The 18,196-nt window shown below is 42.7% G+C and overlaps 1 long non-coding RNA gene across 1 annotated transcript in view; it reads right to left on the bottom strand.

Moving 5' to 3' along the window:
• LOC144261409 (uncharacterized) overlaps positions 1–18,196 on the bottom strand; it is a 276,825-nt gene that overhangs the window by 58,760 nt on the left and 199,869 nt on the right. Inside the window, exon 3 of the long non-coding RNA XR_013345260.1 lies at positions 5,636–5,680. This is a non-coding gene — a long non-coding RNA (uncharacterized LOC144261409). The remainder of the gene's footprint in view (positions 1–5,635; positions 5,681–18,196) is intronic.

The following is an 18,196-nucleotide window of genomic DNA, read 5'->3' as shown; positions in this document are numbered from 1 at the left end:
AGCATCCCACATCCAAACAAGCTATTAATTACTTTAGCAATACAGTACGTGAGAAGAGCGTTGCTGCATTAACTGCAACATTCACATCCACCCCTGATTACAGATTAGGCGCTCTACATGATGGAAATAGCATCTTTTGAGGAGCTAATATGCTGGCTGAATGATAATTTGGAAAGGTAACAAGAAGTTTGGGAAGATTTCTTTCTAATTAACAGCAGTGCAAGCGCTGGAAGAGATTAAATCAGCGTCCCTAATTACAAAAAGGGAGATGTGTCCGTAGAGCCACTATTTTAACATTCGGTCTTTTTTCTTTTCTGTTATTCACCTTCCTTCTTCCTCTCCCTTCAGACTTCAGTGGATTTATAATCAGACTAAAAGACAGTGGGCCAAATTCTACACTTATTTATCCTGATCTAAACCCAGGTATAATGTGCATCAACTGAGTTACATCAGGGTGAATCTGGTGAATGAGGACTGATCTGACCCAGAAGGGATTAAGTACTTTAAATGCATATATGTTTCCTATGGTAAGTATCGGCTTGCATCCACAAAGGGATTTAGGCTTTGCAATGCTGAACACATAACTTTTAGGCACTTCGAAAATCACAGCAATAACAATGGGATCCACAAAGCCTGAGTTGGCACCTAGGCTCCCTATGCAATGAATGGGGAGAGAGAGATACTTTAGAACAATGGCTCTCAAACTTTTTTACTGGTGACCCCTTTCACACAGCAAGTCTCTGTGTGTCACCCCCCCCCTTATAAATTAAAAACATTTTTTTATATATTTAACACCATTATAAATGCTGGAGGCAAAGCGGGGCTTGGGGTGGAGGTTGACAGCTCGCAACCCCCCCATGTAATAATCTCGTGACCCCCTGAGGGGTGCCGACCCCCAGTTTGAGAACCCCTGTTTTAGAACGTTATCCACAAAACCGAGCATGCTAGCTGGGACCTAAACTAGTCAATGGGGATGGGGGGAGATCACCATGCACCTTTTAAACAGTGGTCAGAGCACTCACCTGGGAAGTGGGAAATCCAAGTTCAATGCCCACCTCTGCCTGAGGAGAAAGGATTTGAACAGGGGAGTCTCCTACCTCTCAGGAGCATGTCCTAAGCACTGGGCTATGAGGTAGTTTGACAGGGCGGGGTGGAGTGGTTTCTGTCAATCTCTCCTGTCAAAGCTCTTCCATTGTGTATAAATTAAGAGTGGTTGGAACAGAAGACCAGACCCAGGGTCTCCCACCTCCCCAGTGACAAGTCTAATCATGAGCTGTAGAGCAGCGGTTCTCAACCCGCAGCCAAATTAACACACAGCTGTGGCCCAGCTGTGTGCTAAAGGCCACAGGGCCATGTGGGTCCTGGTTACCAGCTGCCTGGCAGCAGGGTTGGGGACACCAGCCGGCCCCGCATGGTGGGGTCCGGGGCTGCCCATAAGGCAGGGTCTGGGGTGGCCCCGCAGGATCTAGGGCTTCTCGCCTGGCTGGCCCCACAAAGGATCTGGTGGGGTCTGGGGCTGCCCTGCCACCTGTCCCCACAGAGGGCCAGGGGTCTGCATTGGGGCTGAGAGCCAGCCCCGAGGTCGGGATCTGGGATGCTGGCCGGCTGCCTGGCCACCCGACCTGAGTGGCCGGGTCCAGGGTCAGGGCTGCTGCCTGGCCCTGCACAGCAGGGTCCTGGGCCTCTGCCGTCAGGTCCCCTGCCCAGGGCTCTACTCCTGGCCCCACTTTGTGGAGAGGTCTCTGGTCAGGAGGTGCTGGGGATAGGGGTTTGGTGGGAGGGTCTGGGGGAGGGGCGTGCTGTGGTTCTCAACCCGTGGCCCAGGTAACACACTGGGCTGCATATGTGCCCGCACTGATGGCATATGTTCATTGCTGAGAACCACTGATAAATAGGTTGAGAACCACTGCTATGGAGTCTCTCTCTCTCTCTCTCTCTAGGTCAATGACTAAGTATTTATTCAAAGTGGAATGGCTCTAAGAGGAGCGACTGAATGAGCCCCACATCAGAATATCCCAGAGCCAAGTGGTTAGGGCCCTCACCTGAGAGGTGAGAGACCTCAAATCCTCTCTTGCCATCAGGCAGAGGAGAGAATTGAACTTGGGTCTCCCATATCTCAGCTGAGGGCTTGTCTGTATGACAGGCAGTACAGCATCATAATTATGGAGCTGCAGTGCCATAGTGTAGATGATTCCTACAGCAATGTAAGGGGTTTTCCCATCTCTGTAGGTAATCCACTTATCTGAGTGGTAGTAGCTTGGTCGATGGAAGCATTCTTCCATTGACCTCCTTGTGTCTACGCCGGGGGTGAGGGCAGCATAGCTACAGAGCTCAGGGGTGTGACATTTTCACACCACTGAATGACGTAGCTATATTGCTCTGAATATTAAGTGCAGACCAGGCCTTAATGCTCTTCTCATTGAGCTAAAAGTTATAATGGTGGGCACCACTAATACCACCACCTCCTCCAGCCCAATCTCATTCTGATTTTCAATCAGATTGAGCCCTTCAGGCAATATAGGCAGACAAATACCGGTTGTCCCCCAGTTCGTGAATTGCACTAGAGCTAGGGCAAGAGACAGGAGCTTGGGGAGGAAGGGGCAGGGGCAGCACTGGGGATGATCAGAGGCAGAAAATTAGACCTCTAGGTAACCTTTACAGTGGAAATTTAGGCAAGAAGAGAATTTAGGTGACAGCCAAGAAGGGTTCTGTGGATCAGAGTGGTGCCTAAAACTGGGACTTAGGAGCCTAAATCTGGGGTTTACATACCTAAGTCTGTTTGTGGATCTGAGCCCATAGGTCTGGTGTCTTTTAGTTTATGTTATTGATGGACATAGCTGCCACAGGGATAGGAATTATGTTTTATACATTTGTCAGAAAATTGATTCATTTTTGTAATAGTTGTTGCTTTTGCATACAGAATGTGAAGATATTCTATAATATTAAATACAATACATATTGATTTAAATGTTATGGGTCACATTTTTTAAATCGACTCCCATTCGTCTATGTGCATAATCGATGATGCCCAAAATACGTAACAGACTTTACATGTATGAACCCCACTTCTGTTCTGTTTCCACAGGTATGTGCAAATAACAGAATTTCTGGATGCACAAGTGATGGTGCATAAAGACTGTGCATGTGGCAAAGCTATTTCCCTTTCCCTCGCCCCCAGAAGAGCGAACATCACAAGCTAGTTTCTTGCTGTAAACACGATCTGTTCTGCCTCTTCCACTTGTGTATTCTCATCTAATCCCGCCGAGATTCTTCCTCTCTTCAGAGACTAAACTATTTGATTTTTAGACTCTTGATATAACACGTACACAAGTAGCTCTTCCGAGTTCACAAACACACAAACTACAATCTCTGGCCGAAACAAAAGGCAACATCCACTGAACTACAGTTCTGTAATAAACTAGCTCAAATATTCCTCTAATCTGATCAGCTACTTTCTCCAAGTTTGAATTTCTGCTTGGAGTGTGCAGTCATAACTCTGCAAGGATTGAAAAGATCAGGGCTGTTCAGTTTTCACTTTCTGATCAGGCAATGGCTGTTCCATGAAAATAAAAGTGCCAGCATTATGATGGATCTAGTATAACTGCAGCAGAAAGCACACCCTCCATGTACGATTTTATAATACAGCTTTGGTTCTCTCTCAATATTTAGCTTGGAAACTATTCAGTATTTTTCCCCATTCACTTTCTGCAGTCTTCGCTGAAATACATTCTTTACTATTTTGAGTTTAAAATGAAATCCCACCCCACACTAAAGCTTAATGTTACTATTCCAACAGAATTTATCCCCATGTTTTACCCTCTTCGATCGTCTAGCTGAAACATGTCATAGAAAGGAGGCCCTTGAGGAATTCCACCAGGATTTCAACAATTTCCACCCCACCATCAACCTCAGCCTGGACCAGTCCACACAAGAGATCCACTTCCTGGACACTGCAGTGCAAATAAGCAATGGTCACATAAACACCACCCTATACCAGAAACCTACGGACCACTATACTTACCTACATGCCTCCAGTTTTTATCCAGACCACATCACACGATCCATTGTCTACAGCCAAGCCCTAAGATACAACCGCATTTGCTCCAATCCCTCAGACAGAGACAAACATCTACATGATCTCTATCAAGAATTCTTAAAACTACAGTACCCACCTGGAGAAGTGAAGAAACAGATTGACAGAGCCAGAAGAGTACCCAAAAGTCACCTGCTACAGGACAGGCCCAACAAAGAAAGTAACAGAACGCCACTAGCCATCACCTACAGCCTCTCCAGCGCATCATCAAGGATCTACAACTATCCTGAAGGACTATCCCTCATTCTCACAGTCCCAGGGAGACAGGCCAGTCCTCACTTACAGCCAGCCCCCCAGCCTGAAGCAAATACTCACCAGCAACCACACACCACACAACAGAAACACTAACCCAGGAATCAATCCCAGCAACAAACCCTATTGCCAACTATGTCCGCATATCCATTCAAGGGACACAATCATAGGACCTAACCACATCAGTCACTCCAACAGGGGCTCGTTCACCTGCACATCTACCAATCTGAGATATGCCATCATGTGCCAGCAATGCCCCTCTGCCATGTACATTGGCCAAACCGGACAGTTTCTACACAAAAGAATAAATGGACACAAATCAGATATCAAGAATTGTAACATTCAAAAACCAGTAGGAGAGCACTTCACTCTCCCTGGACACTCAATAACAGACTTAAAAGTGAGACTTAAGCCATTCTTCAACAAAAAAAAACTTCAAAAACAGACTTCAATGAGAAACTGCAGAACTGGAATGAATTTGCAAACTTGACACAATCAAATTAGGCCTGAATAAAGACTGGGAGTGGCTGGGTCACTACAAAAAATAAATTTTCCCTCTGTTGATATTCACCCCTTCTTGTCAACTGTTGGGAATGGGCCACATTCACGCTAACTGAATTGGCTTCATTACCACTGACCCCCTACACACACATACTTGGTAAGGCAACTCCCATCTTTTCATGTGCTGTATATTTATACCTGACTACTTTTTTTTTCACTCCATGCATCTGATGAAGTAGTTTATAGCCCACGAAAGCTTATGCCCAAATAAATTTGTCTCTAAGGTGCCACAAGGACTCCTCAGTGTTTTTGTAAAGATTAGTAATCAGTCAGAACAGTTTTATTAGTTAGAGCAACAAAATAGGGCCTGTGTCTGATTTTTTTTTTCAAAAGGAAGAAATTATATTACTGCAGCATATTTCTGTAGTAGCTTTTTGCTCCATACTCTTGCACTCCACCTTTCTTTAAAGAACAAGAAACAGCAAAACTTAATATTTCATATCTGCAAAGCACTAAATCCTCACAATGCCTCTGCAAGGGTCTCATTTACCTCATTTTTACACACAGGAAAACTGAGGGAAGAGAGGTTAAGTGACTTGCCCAAGGTCAATCATTTAAAGAATGGCAAAGCCCAAGGTTTTATGCTCCTTGAGCCTATTCTTGACGAAACCACTTCTCAAAAACATTGAAAGTCACAAAGCCAAGCCAACTTTGATCAAATAAGAAGTCAGCTGAAATCTTTGTCTCAAACGCAAACCAAACCTTTGACAAAGGAGTTGCTCAACTTACTTTTTTGTACATTTTGTGCACCTCCATACTTCCTGAGTCCAGAATCTATATTAAAAAAGAAGAAAGGTTCTTCCTGTGATATTTATGTATCATTTATTCATTTATGTATGCAATTCATCTTTAAAAGAAACCAAATGAAAACAAAAGTAACCAATTATTGCAGCATATGTGGTATATTCAACCTCTGAATTTGAGGTTTTCCCTTCACTGGTGATAATCAGATTAATAGCTAAACACTGAGGTCAACATACTGAGAAATAGGTGCCTAAAGTTAGGCACCTTAATCCAGTGATTCTCAAGTGCGGCCACATGCAGCTCCCTGCCATGGCCACCAGCTATGCTCCCTACGGCAGCTCAAGGTTGGCTCACCAGCATTTTGTTACAGTGCAACAGAGCTTCTGCCTTTGGCTGTGGGAGGGAACCAGCCCTCTATTCCCACCCCCTTTCCCTCAATTATATAGTTAATAATAACTATGTACTTTTGTGGTACTATTTGTAGTACAGATTATTCTTTACATTGAAAAGATTTATTATTTTTAGTTCCATGATACATCCAAATAAACATGTGACTAAACTGTCTCTAGACTAGTATATTTTAAATGGCAAAACTGTGGCTACTATAAATTTGCTGCAGCAGCATGTGCAGCGACAGCATGAACCCATTTGAGAACCAAAGCCTTAATCCATATTTGGGCAGCTAAATAGGTGGTCTGATTTTCAGAGCTGTTAGCACCCACAACTCCTACCAAATTGAAATCCTGCCTGCCTAGGAGCACAGGAGGCTTTGGCTATAGGATAATTTAGCTAGTTAATTGTTGAGATATTTAGCCAACACAGTATGCTTTTCCCTAAGGATTAAATTGACTGAAGTTAAAACTGGAAGAGACCTAGCAGGCCAGATTCATTCTAGATATAATTTCACTGAAATCAATGGAATTATACGAGGGATTATTTTGGTCCAGTGCTTCACCGAGTGTATCTACGAATGGTGAGTATTCCACAGTGTAACAGGTAGGAAGGTTTTTCTGCTGTTCAATTTAAATGTCCCATTTCTTAATTTCATGCTACTGCTCCTAATTATATCCTTCTTGTAGCACCATCAACAATTCCTGTCCATCACGTTAGTTAGTCTCTTCATGTATTTAGAGTGTTCTCCTGACCGTCTTAGTTACTGAAAAAGGTGATCTTTGTATTAGGGCACGTCTTAATTATTTATCACCTTCTTTGAGGTAGTAGTATTTTTATTACACAATTCAGTTTCCCAACAATCAAAGTCCAGTACCGATGATGTCCTTAAGTTCATGTTGAATATGTCAAGCCCTGTGCAGATGAATGAAACACATGTATTCAGTTCCAGGCAAACCTTATAAGAGTAATTAGTTTTCACAAAACGTCTCCTACTCCATCGATAAAATTTTCCATTTTCGTTCATGATATCAACACAACTCAGATGCTAACTTGCCTCAGAACTGGGAGCCTTTTGAAGTTCCTTTCTGTGCCCCACATCCTCCTCCCTCAGTTGCACAGGACACCCTGCCAATCTGTCAGGATATTTCTCCTGCTGCTGCATTTCCAAGTGTCTGTTCTGGTTTGAGACTCTATAGCTGGAGTTATCGACACAAAGAAATCAATTTGCAGCTGGTAGTTAGAGCTGTAGAACATAGCCACATTCTGATTTTGCTGTGCAGTGTGCCAGCACATCCACATATGGATCTACACGATCATTTCAGTTTATTCTTCAGCCACCTTGATGATCTCTCTACCCGCTTTTATTTTTACCACTGCTCAATGAGACAGTGAATGAGGAGCAGGCCCTGCCCCCCACCCAAAGCGTGGTTATGCAGCTGCACAAATGGCTGCATAATTCACCATTTTGCCAAGAACCCATGAAGATTTGTATCACAAACTTTTTTTTGCAAAAAGAAAAGGAGTACTTGCGGCACCTTAGAGACTAACAAATATATCTGAGCATAAGCTTTTGTTAGCTACAGTTCACTTCTCCTTTTCTTTTTGCGAATACAGACTAACACGGCTGCTACTCTGAAACTTTTTTTTAATTGCCATTTTATTTCTATCTTTCAGCTCCTCAAGTTTGTTCACCTGACATTTTAGGAGCTCTGCAGGAGGGGCAATATGAAGCTGTGTGGGGAGCATACCTCAGCAAGAGGGAGAAAAGGAGCTTAAGCACTTTCTGGGAAAGAAATGGCTGCCATCCCTGAAGGAAAGGAACCTTCTTCTTTCTGAAGCTCAAGAGCCTAGATGGTAGGTGCCTTCACTAGCTGTGTAGACACTGAGTTGTTCAGAAGTGGAGCTTAGGAGCCCTGTATGGGAGCTACCTCTTCCTGCTATTCAGCCTGAGAGGGGGTGGCACCCCCTTTTGCTACTGCCTGCCTCTTTCCTTCCCAGTTTAGCAGCTGGGCACTACATTGGATGATTGTCTACATCAGTGATACTCAGACCTCAGAGGTTCAGAAGCCAAATTAGCAATCAACATTACCCAAAAGAGCCACAGTCGTGTGAATTCATTATTTACTATTTGTATATATTTATAAAATTCTCACAGCAAAATGACTGACCAAGTATTATTATTTTATCAACTACAGTTGATTAATAACATAGTAAAGGCATCCTGATGGTTAATAATTAATTAAATCACACAGTTTAACACTATGCGCTGCAAAGAGCTGCAGGAGACACATTAACAAGCCACTGGCAGCTCTCAAGCCTCAGTCAGAGTATCACCAGCTGCACAATCAACTTTCCCACTTAATGCTGCTGAATTCAATGCAGCTTGTCTGAATAAAGAGCGTGTCTGAGGGATTGCCTCATCATTTAGATGCAAAGTGATGCACTAACCAGTGGGGGCTTTGACTGTGGGAGACAGATTTGAACTCGATGTCATAGGTCACTGGACAGAGTGGTAATCCTGTTGGACTAAAAAATGGGATGACGTAGGCTCCTACTGGAGCCAGGAAATCCTGTCCAATTGGCAATTGGCTTGTGCAGCTGGAACGATCCCAGACACTGGGAATAGGTGTCTTATTTAAAAGGCAAGATGATACTAAGATCTCTGTCACAAAAGTCTTGTGGGAGCAAAGATCTGCCCAGTCAGAAGTTCCCACAGCAGCCACCTTGGAATTGTTGGCATAGCAAGATTTTGCAACTTGGACTTCTGTCTTACCGAACCTGGTGATGCACAAGTGATACCATTGCTGGGTGACACAGCTCCGATACTATGGTGATGACCGCCGTATAAAAACTTAGATGGGATAGACTAGACCATTCTCCGTGACTGTTTCTGGGAGTTAGTGCATCCTGGATATAAATTCATGTACATTGGTACACTGTGGTGCAGGGCAATTTTTAGAGAACTGGAATAGCATTTAATAATTAACAAATAGCCTTTATTCCATTAGAATTAATTCAAGCCAAATTTCATGGAAATGTGCAGGCCACATATTACTCCCTAACTGCAGGGGTATTTGAGAGATGTACTTTATTTCCTAGCATGTGTGCAAGGGGCTTAATCCCATTTGGCTGTTTGTAGCCTCTGCTCCCACGGGGCAGCTGCACTCAAATGGGGACTCCACCCCAGCGGAGGTCCGGCGCTGCTAGCAGCTTCAGTCTCCCTTAGGGTAGCGAAGCTTTAAAATGCCTCATTGCATTGCTTGGGTGCCTTAGCGTCATCCCCTTCCTAAATCGCCCTGCCCCTTTATGAGCTGTACTGGCTGGCAGCAGCAGCTCCCCACTGCCCTGATGGAGTGGGGACAAGGAGATGGGCAGCTTTCCTCAATGCCCTCTCCCCCCCTAAACCCTTTTTTCATTGGAGTTAGCACACTTCACAACTAATCCAGGCCCAGTATCCATCACATCCTGCCCAATCAAGTGAAACACAGAAGCCCAAATCAGCCTGAAACTGAGGAGCTAATGAATTCTCTCTAGGATTTCATTTTGCTTAGACTGAGCTCTGTCTGTTTTCTGATATTACTCCTCCAAGTGCTAGCTCATTCTGGAATGGATTGTGTTACTTGTGTTAACCACAGGGCTGCTCATGCTGTAAATTAAAGATCCCTTTCTGTAGCTCTGCAGCTTGTGCTCTTTATGTCATAAATCTCTCCAGCTGTGTTGTTAATATACCAAGCACTTGGCAAATGCTGTATCTGGAATCATATTCCACAGCTATAGCTGTGTCCATAGCTAACTTGCTGTCACAGCTTGTGTCTATAATCCTGTATGTTCTTTTACAGCTAGCCCAGGATTGTCAAATGCCTGATTGCCTAACATGGTCTTTCCTCTGCCTGGCACTACAACAAACAGCTAAGCACTTTTTTCTTTTTCTTTTTTTTTTTTTTTACTTTTGGTCTGCACCATCTACACACTTTTTGTTCCTGCTTTCTGGCCACTATATCTCCTGCAGTCCCTGGCATCTGTAATATTGGACCATAGCTACTAGTTGATTTATGTATATTGTGCCACTATCCTGTACTCCTGTTTGTCCTCATACAATATATTAGCCCCAGATTCACAGGAGCTGCCCCAATTCTTTTTTCACTTCAGAGGGAGGGCTGTGACCAGTGCTTCCACCTTGAGCAGTGAAATAACTTTCTTGTTATTGGCAGTAAAGCTGGAGGCTTGATTACTTCCCTCTCAGCACTGAAGTCTTATCTCTTCTGGTGTTGCACCTTTGTCATTGCCTTTTTGATTTCCATCAGTTCTTTTGGTGCCTGGAGAGATGAATGAAATCAGTGAGAACAGCCCTGTTAGACAGAGTAGTAGAGACTCTGTGCTTAACTTTTATTCAACAGGAATGTGGTCATGTTACAGCAGGAAGCTCTTTCAGCGTACAGCAATATAATGTTGAGGTCACAAGTAAGCAACTCGTTTAGGACTTCAACTCTTCTACAAAGATAGCAGCACTGAATCCTTCAATTCAATCCAATCCTTCATGGTCATATCGGATATCACTATTACACATGCAAGTTTAATGCTTGCACAGAGACCACAGAGCAGGCTTGTACTTCTGACAAGGCACCCGTTTCTTATGGGCAATAGAATTTCCTTACAGGCTGGGTATGTTTCTTTGTGGGCTTTGGGGTAATAGCTCTCGGAGCATTTAAACTGTGTTGTGTTTTAACCCCTTCAAATTCCCCCGAGATTCCGGTAAAGATGAAGCTAGCTAAGATCACATGTTGTCAAGCCTGGTCATAGCACGTAACATATCTTAACAGAGAGATTGTTTCATGGGCACCTCCCCTTCACAATCAGCCAGAGTAGCTTTCCTCTCATCACTACTATGTGGGCTACCTCCCAGCCTAGTCAGAGTCAAGTAACATCCTTGTGGCAACTACGGCACTTGCTTACAAGGAAAGGGGGTTTTTCAATGTCTTTAGTGGGAGCTGTGTTTTGCTGTTTTTGAAGAAGGAAGTAGCCTGGGTTTACTTTGCTCTGAATTTCATCACCCCCTTCCACAGGCACATCCACTGTGTCGCTCTCTCTCCCCTGGAAGCCAGGAGAAGAGCCAGCATCAAGTGACAAGGCAGCTCTCCAAGAGCCACTTCATATAAACTGGTTACACAGCAAGCAGGAGCCACAGGGAGACCAACATAGTGCAGTTAAAAAAAAGGAAGCACTATAAAGGTTAAGGGAGGCCTGTTTTTATCCATAGGCTAATTTAGCTTTCAATTTTATCCTGTATTTGGAAAAGCAAGAGGAAAGGGGTGGGAAGGATTCCTCAACCACTGCCAGGTGTGGTTACCATGGAAACATACCTGTTGCAAGGGGTCAACAGAAAAGCATCTATAGCCAGAATTTTTTCCTCATGATTTCCTTATTTTCAATCATAGATAAGAGCCGAAGTGGTGGGGTTGTGATATGTCATTGTGTGAAAAACCAAAGAGAGGTGGTACATTCGTTAACTGTTGCTGGTCAAACCACAGCTAAACAGAACCCATCACATGTGAAGGATCATGTGAGGTAAAGGACAAGGGGTAGGGAAACGTGCCCTTGCCCTATACCTCGTAAACAGCCTCTCTGAAAACCCTTCAGCAGAAATTAGAGTGGTGTAGACAAATAATTGTCTAAAGTACTCCATTCTCCTCAGCATTAGTCACAGGCCTAAAATCAATGAACTCTCCACAGTGCTGTTGAGATATTCAGCCAAACACTCATTGATGGTATTGCAAAGTATGGCTCTTCAGAAAGATAATGAGTTAGGGTTGGGATGATCACCAATTAGTGAAAAATTATTTGTTGACTTAAAAAAGGTTATTGATTTATTTTTTTCTGCTGCAGAATTGAGGCTCCCTGATCTCCCTGTCTGTGGCAGTGATAAGTAACATACCACTTGCTGGTACATAGATGATATGATGCTAATGGTCTAGGGAAAGATTTTAAGTTAATTTCTGCAAGTCCATCTCTCTTTTCCATCTGTGCTCAGTGAGACTTGAGAATTCCTTCCCTTTCTCCCCATTAGCAATTGATTCCAAATTTAATTCCTGAAGGGGAGGAGAAAGTAATCCTGCAGTCTCAGTCAGAGAACAAATGTTAATTCAATAACCATGTGAATTTAATTATTGCCTGGAAGGTGATGGAATGGGCCAGCCCAGCCCAGCCCAGCAGCGATAAAATGTTCTTTGCAAAAAGGCTTTATTCCCAGTTTTAAGTGTTCATTCATATAAACAAACACACAGAGAGCATATTAACAGCTCACTACACATGCACCATCTTTTACATCAAAGAAAAGGGCCCCTTCAGACTACTGCCCAGCACTCTCGCTATTGAATTTGGAGCGCTTCCTGCTCAGACAGACATTCTCCCTTTCTGACTGCCAAGGAGCCATTTTTTAAAGAATTCCCCATTCTAACTGTGAGCATCTGCTTGGGTTGAATGAGTCAATCACTAGCCCTGCCTGTCTACTCCACCCCTCCCCAGAGGCAGGCAATTAACTCTTCCTCTGCTGTGGCTCAGACAGGGCACCATAGAACAGAATGTCAGAAGCCCGGTGGAGTGCAGGGCTGTTCTGGAACCATTTCCCAGAGGGATGAAGTTATTCACATGGCTGATAGAAGGCCCTTAAGGATTCTTCATCTTTGCAGATACAAATTGTTTCTGTAGCTTTAGATGCAGCAAGACAAATACTTTCTGCCACAAACACAATCTCAGCATTGCACTATTTGCTTCCTAAATGATCACTGGGCTGGCAATGCTTAAAAATGTTTGAACTGACAGATGCTAGAATGGGAGGGAGTGAATGCTCAGACTACCCTGAGGCAATAGAAAGCATGAGGATGCATAAATAACAGGATACACATTAATATTGAGACTGTGACAATATTATTACATAAATCATAAATTATATGTGCCCTTACCTGCTCTGCCACAGACTTCCTGCCTGACTCTGGGCAAGTCACTTAGCCTCTCTCTGCAGCTCATGAAAAAAAAAAAAAATACCAGAGGCCAAAAAGGACTCCAAAGATTGGTGACAAAAGTTATGATAGGCATGGAAAGTTTTATGAGGCAAGTGAAAAGATTATTGTTACTTGTCTCTTGTGAGCAGGGACATTGCAAAAGTATGCCAAATACAGAGTATAAAAAGAATATAAATCCTGTCCTATTTGCCTTCTAATAAGCCAAGAACAAGGGGACTGCTAATTAAATGAAAGGTAACAGATTTAGCACTGATGAAAGGAAATACTTTTTTAAAATGAATGAACTGTGGAAATCCCTGCTGCAGGATTAGAGAGGCCAGTTACTTAGCAGGATTTAGATATTTATATAGAGAATGAGAACATCTTGCATCTTCTTCTTTCTTGCATCTTCTTCTAAAACATTTGGTAGTGGCCACTGCTCAAGATAAAACACTGGAATTAGTTGGACCATAGGTCTGATCGATATACAAATTCTTATATTCCTACATAAAATGAGAGACTTGGGTAAAGTGAATTTCACAAGAGGCTATTGCTTTTCTCCTGAGAAATAATTCCAAGTCTTTAATATGATAATACAATCAAGAGCAAGAGTCTGGTGATACTGAGCATACAATGTTGTTTAAAAGACCCATCCTACTTTAGACAACTGCTCAATCTTACAGCAGGCAGCCATAGTCACTGTTGTAAATCATATAGTTGCAAATCATATCAACAGCAGGGTGGAAGTGGCAGTGTGGGTAGAACAGGTACTTTCCAGAAAGACAAGGAGTCGTTGTAATTAGAGTTTTAACTTAAGAATACGGATGGAGAGAAAATCAAGGTATTTAATCAACCATATGCTTTATTGAGTGTTAAAAATCTTTTGACATAATCATATGCAAAAGAAGGATGTCAATCCCATGCTAATTACTTAGTGGTTTAATAACTGGTTTAACAAGAAACCTCAGCAGCAGTTAGAAGGTTTGCACTTTAAACAGAGCATCTGAGTCAGACAAAGAGTTTGGGGAAGGAAAATATGAATCTGTATGAACACTATCATGCTGTGTTTGAGTCAGATGAACAGGACCTGAACTTTACAGGCCAAAGTCAGAACTTGGCAAAAGCAGATTCAACTCTCCTGACAGCCAGCTTTTCCAGTGCTGGATCTGGTTGCATGAGTTCAAATCTGAAAGCCTAGCACAATCAGTCTGTAGTGTCTAGGAATTGGGTAGTATCCCTTTAAATAGTTTGGGACCTTTCTATGACCCATAAGACCCTCAATGCCAACTGGCAAAGGATTCACTGTTCTAGAACAACTACTCCTATCAGGCTTGATAAACTCACTACATCTAACACACTGCTTTCACAGTATTTATCCATAAAGAATGTCATGAGAGATCTTAAATGACATCCAGGATCACACTGGTCATTTATAACATTGTGAAATATATGTACTAACACTGCGTAAGGAGTTATGTCTACATGCTGGAAAACATGTTTTTAAAGTCTGAATCAAGGCACGGCTGATGAAAAAGTTTCTGCCAAAAGATGTATATTCCCATCTACCTCGGTTTACATGTAAATTAAACATTGTAAGCAAACATAACGGTCATCCTGACTCTTGAGAAACAATGAATTTTGGGGGATATACGGGAAAGTAAGGACACACCCCTTTATCCTTCACCAAGAAAGCATAAGAACAGAACTTTTGCATGCACAAAAGGAGGGATCCCAGCTGCGCTGGTTGAAGATGCTGGGTGATTGCTTTAGGTGAGATAAATTGCTTTAGACAAGGATGTAGCCTGATAAAGTTAAGTTTAATCTCTAGAAGGCGTGTTATGATTTTCTTTTCTATGTAACCATTTCTGTATCCATTTTCCTTACTCACTCTTTCTGAATTCATAGCTTTGGATAATAAATTTGATTGATTTCACAATAAATACATCTCCGTGCTGTGATGTTATGAAGGAGCTGATCCTGAGTGGTAACATTCAGGCTGTGTATACTATTCCCTTGTGGACCTGGTAATTTCTGTGAGTGTACAGTGGACACAGGGCTGGACCCTACAGGGAACACTCCGAGGACTTAGGGGTTGGCATGTCCCTATCACTAGTTTGCACAGAGAGAGAGAGAGCAAGGTCTCTGGAGACTTCGAAGGCACTGCTTGGCCAGAGACTGTTGGCTTCAGGGAGCTGAACTATAGCAGACACAGACAAGACTGCTTCACACTAGGGGCAGGTAGTGGTGAGGTGCCTCACAACCCTGGGACTGTCCCAGCGGTCTCCCTGTGTTTTATTATGGAAGCCACCAGGGCCATGCTAGAGTAGCAGTTTATAGATGTAACTAGGCCTTATATGTTTATTTCTTCATGTGTAAAGAGCAAAGACAGACCGTAAAACTTCATGGAGCAAGCTATCTCCCGGGCGTGGTCTGTTCCTGACACCTGCTTTCCTTCCCTGAAGCGTGAGCTCTACCAGGTTAGCATTATAACATGATTCATCTCAGTGCCCCATGCTGCAAATATTTAGTCAGGTTCCAGATTTGACAAGGTTTGTGGCTGAAACCCAGCCTTTTCCCTACACAACACTGGATTTGGCTTTCAGTAATATTGCTCTTGATTCATTCCCCCGAGTTGTATGGGGTATTAGCAGGTAGTGTGTGCTGAAGTAAGGATAGGTCTAAAAAATAGGGATAAAGTACAAAGACTGGAAAGACCTTGAGTGGTTATAAAATTTGAAGGCAAAGAGATTTTCACCATAGAAGACAGCCCGCAGACTCATGACAGATTAATCAATGCTATTGTCCAGTTTCTGGCTTCTCAGTAGGTCTCCAACCAATTTTCTCCTCAGACATTCTCCTGCACTAGATTGCAACTGTACAAGAAAGAAAATGTGTCCCTCTTGTCTTTCCATTGTAGGGAGATATTGAAAAGTTACCACATTAAATAATAATAGTAAGGAGAAGAGGGAGGTGTGAAACCATCCAATATTCATGCGGGTGGTGGTTATGACGATGTGCATTCCTGTAATCTGTAAACAGAGGCAGAGGTACTTAGTTGTATTACTGTAGCTAGAGGTTATGGCTCCAAGCTACTTTCCCTCTTATGCTATATATAGTTTTGTTTTACCTCTCTTTCTGATTCTCTCTCTCTCTCTTCTCATTTAGGATTTATTTCTAGAACTGAATTACACCATACAAAGCATTAAAGATAACACTGGGGTCTCAGATGTAATTCCCAGAATTGCAACATACCTTACTCAATTGCATGTACATCCAAAGGTGTATAGGCAAGGGATAATTCTAATTTTTGTGTATCGAAGCACACGGGGAACGAGTCTTGTGCTTTTTCATATCTTGTCTTTAGTAGCATTACTGAAGTGCAACCACAACTGGGTGGAGCTGTTACAGCAGTGGGAAGGAGAGAGAGTTGGCAGGAGAGACTAGTATTCATGTTCCCCAGGAGCATAAGGATTTCAATATGCAATCTCTTTCTGCATTGCAAAGAGTCTACAGCAAGCGCTTTCTTTATGATGAAAACTTTCTATCAGAGATTAGCATGACAGAGAAATAGAGCCCAATTCTGCTGAGTGTCTCCCTCAAGACGCTGAGTTGAGGGCAATCAGCGCCTTACCAAAAAAAAAAGAAAGAAAAAAAAAGCCCCTTTGCAGTGTTACCAATTCATGATTTTATCATTAGTCTCACAATGCTTGGTGCTTTCTTCTGATTCCAGCAGCTGAGGCTTTAAGAGATTGCATGAGAATCTCAGCTTTCATAAAGACAAAGATTTTAGCCCTCCTGGTTGTATAGAAAAAGCTCCAAGATACAAAGCAAGCATACCCTAAAGGCTCAGAAACAAGAGGGCAAATGCCCTGCACAATTAAAAAGAATAATCTCATGATTTTTTAGCCAATCTCAAAGGAGAGGATGGGTGAGACAGTGAATCGCATCTGACAGACCTTAGTCTTGTCACTTAGTGCACTACTGGAAGTTACAGATACTATGGTGATAAGGGCAGAATAAGAATAGGAGAGAGAGTAGAATCTCATGATTTTCTGTGCCCTAACTCATGATATCTGAATGTTTGAGAATGGCAATCCAGCTTCGCTATGCAGTTAGTATTGCAGCTCCCATGCAGGTGTTGCACTCTCAACAGAAGGGAGAGCTGGGAGGAATACACAGGCACAAATGCTCAATGAGCTGAATGGAACATTAGTGCAATAAGGCTGAGTCACTTGCAGTTAGATCCCCAGGTCAAAACCGTCTAATCTGTACAAGGCTCTTCTGAAGTGCAATTTGCCCTGAACCTCCCAGGAATTCTCTGAAGGCTTTCTGCTCAATAGCGTAGCCAACAAAGGGTAAAGGTCTCGCAATCATGTTGACAGTGCTATTTGTCCTTATATCCTCACTACTCTCTACATTTCCTGTGTGGTGTGAGTCATATTTCCTCTCAGAGTGGCATCTGCGGCATGGAAGCCACATAAAACAACTCCCCCAATGGTCATGTTTGGACTGTTTGGGCCATTTTTACCTTTGTCTAGGAACAACACTCAATTAAATATTGCTTTAAGGTGTTCTAAAATTTAAATGTCATCTACTCTATATAAACAAACACCAATGCCAAAAACATGGCCTCATTTTTCCATGCACAAAGATTTTCCAACCCCCCTCCACCCTCCCCCATGTAAACTAAAGAAATGTCTATGCGGGCAATTTTAGCTAATGAACATTTCACCTTTTTAAATCAGTAATTTTAAAGTTGCATGAACACATGCAAAGTTCATGTTAATGTTATCTTACAATGGAATATCTTTCTTACCCCCTCACAAAGCTCAAGAAACTGGTGAAGGAATTTTGTTCAAACTTTCCAGAAAAAAGTTACATGAGAGCTGAAACAAGGCATAAAATATTTTAGCCCCAAAGAACTTTTCAGGGAGTTGTGATCAGGAGAAAATGGAGTTAGCATAACAATTTCAATACAACTTTTTATTGGAGGCACCAACAAGCTCCTGCTGTAACTAAGGCAAAATACAACATAAAAATAAATCCAGTATCACCAACAGCACACAAACCCCAGACAATCAGGGAAAAAATGGAAATGCTCCACTCCCCACACCCCTCCATCACAACTCTTCCCCCTGTCACAAACCTACAGTAT

Source organism: Eretmochelys imbricata, chromosome 2 (assembly GCF_965152235.1).
Source record: "Eretmochelys imbricata isolate rEreImb1 chromosome 2, rEreImb1.hap1, whole genome shotgun sequence".
Classification (NCBI taxonomy): Eukaryota; Metazoa; Chordata; order Testudines; family Cheloniidae; genus Eretmochelys; species Eretmochelys imbricata.
Note: the sequence above shows the minus strand (reverse complement) of the source record. Positions and strands in the feature narration are given on the sequence as shown.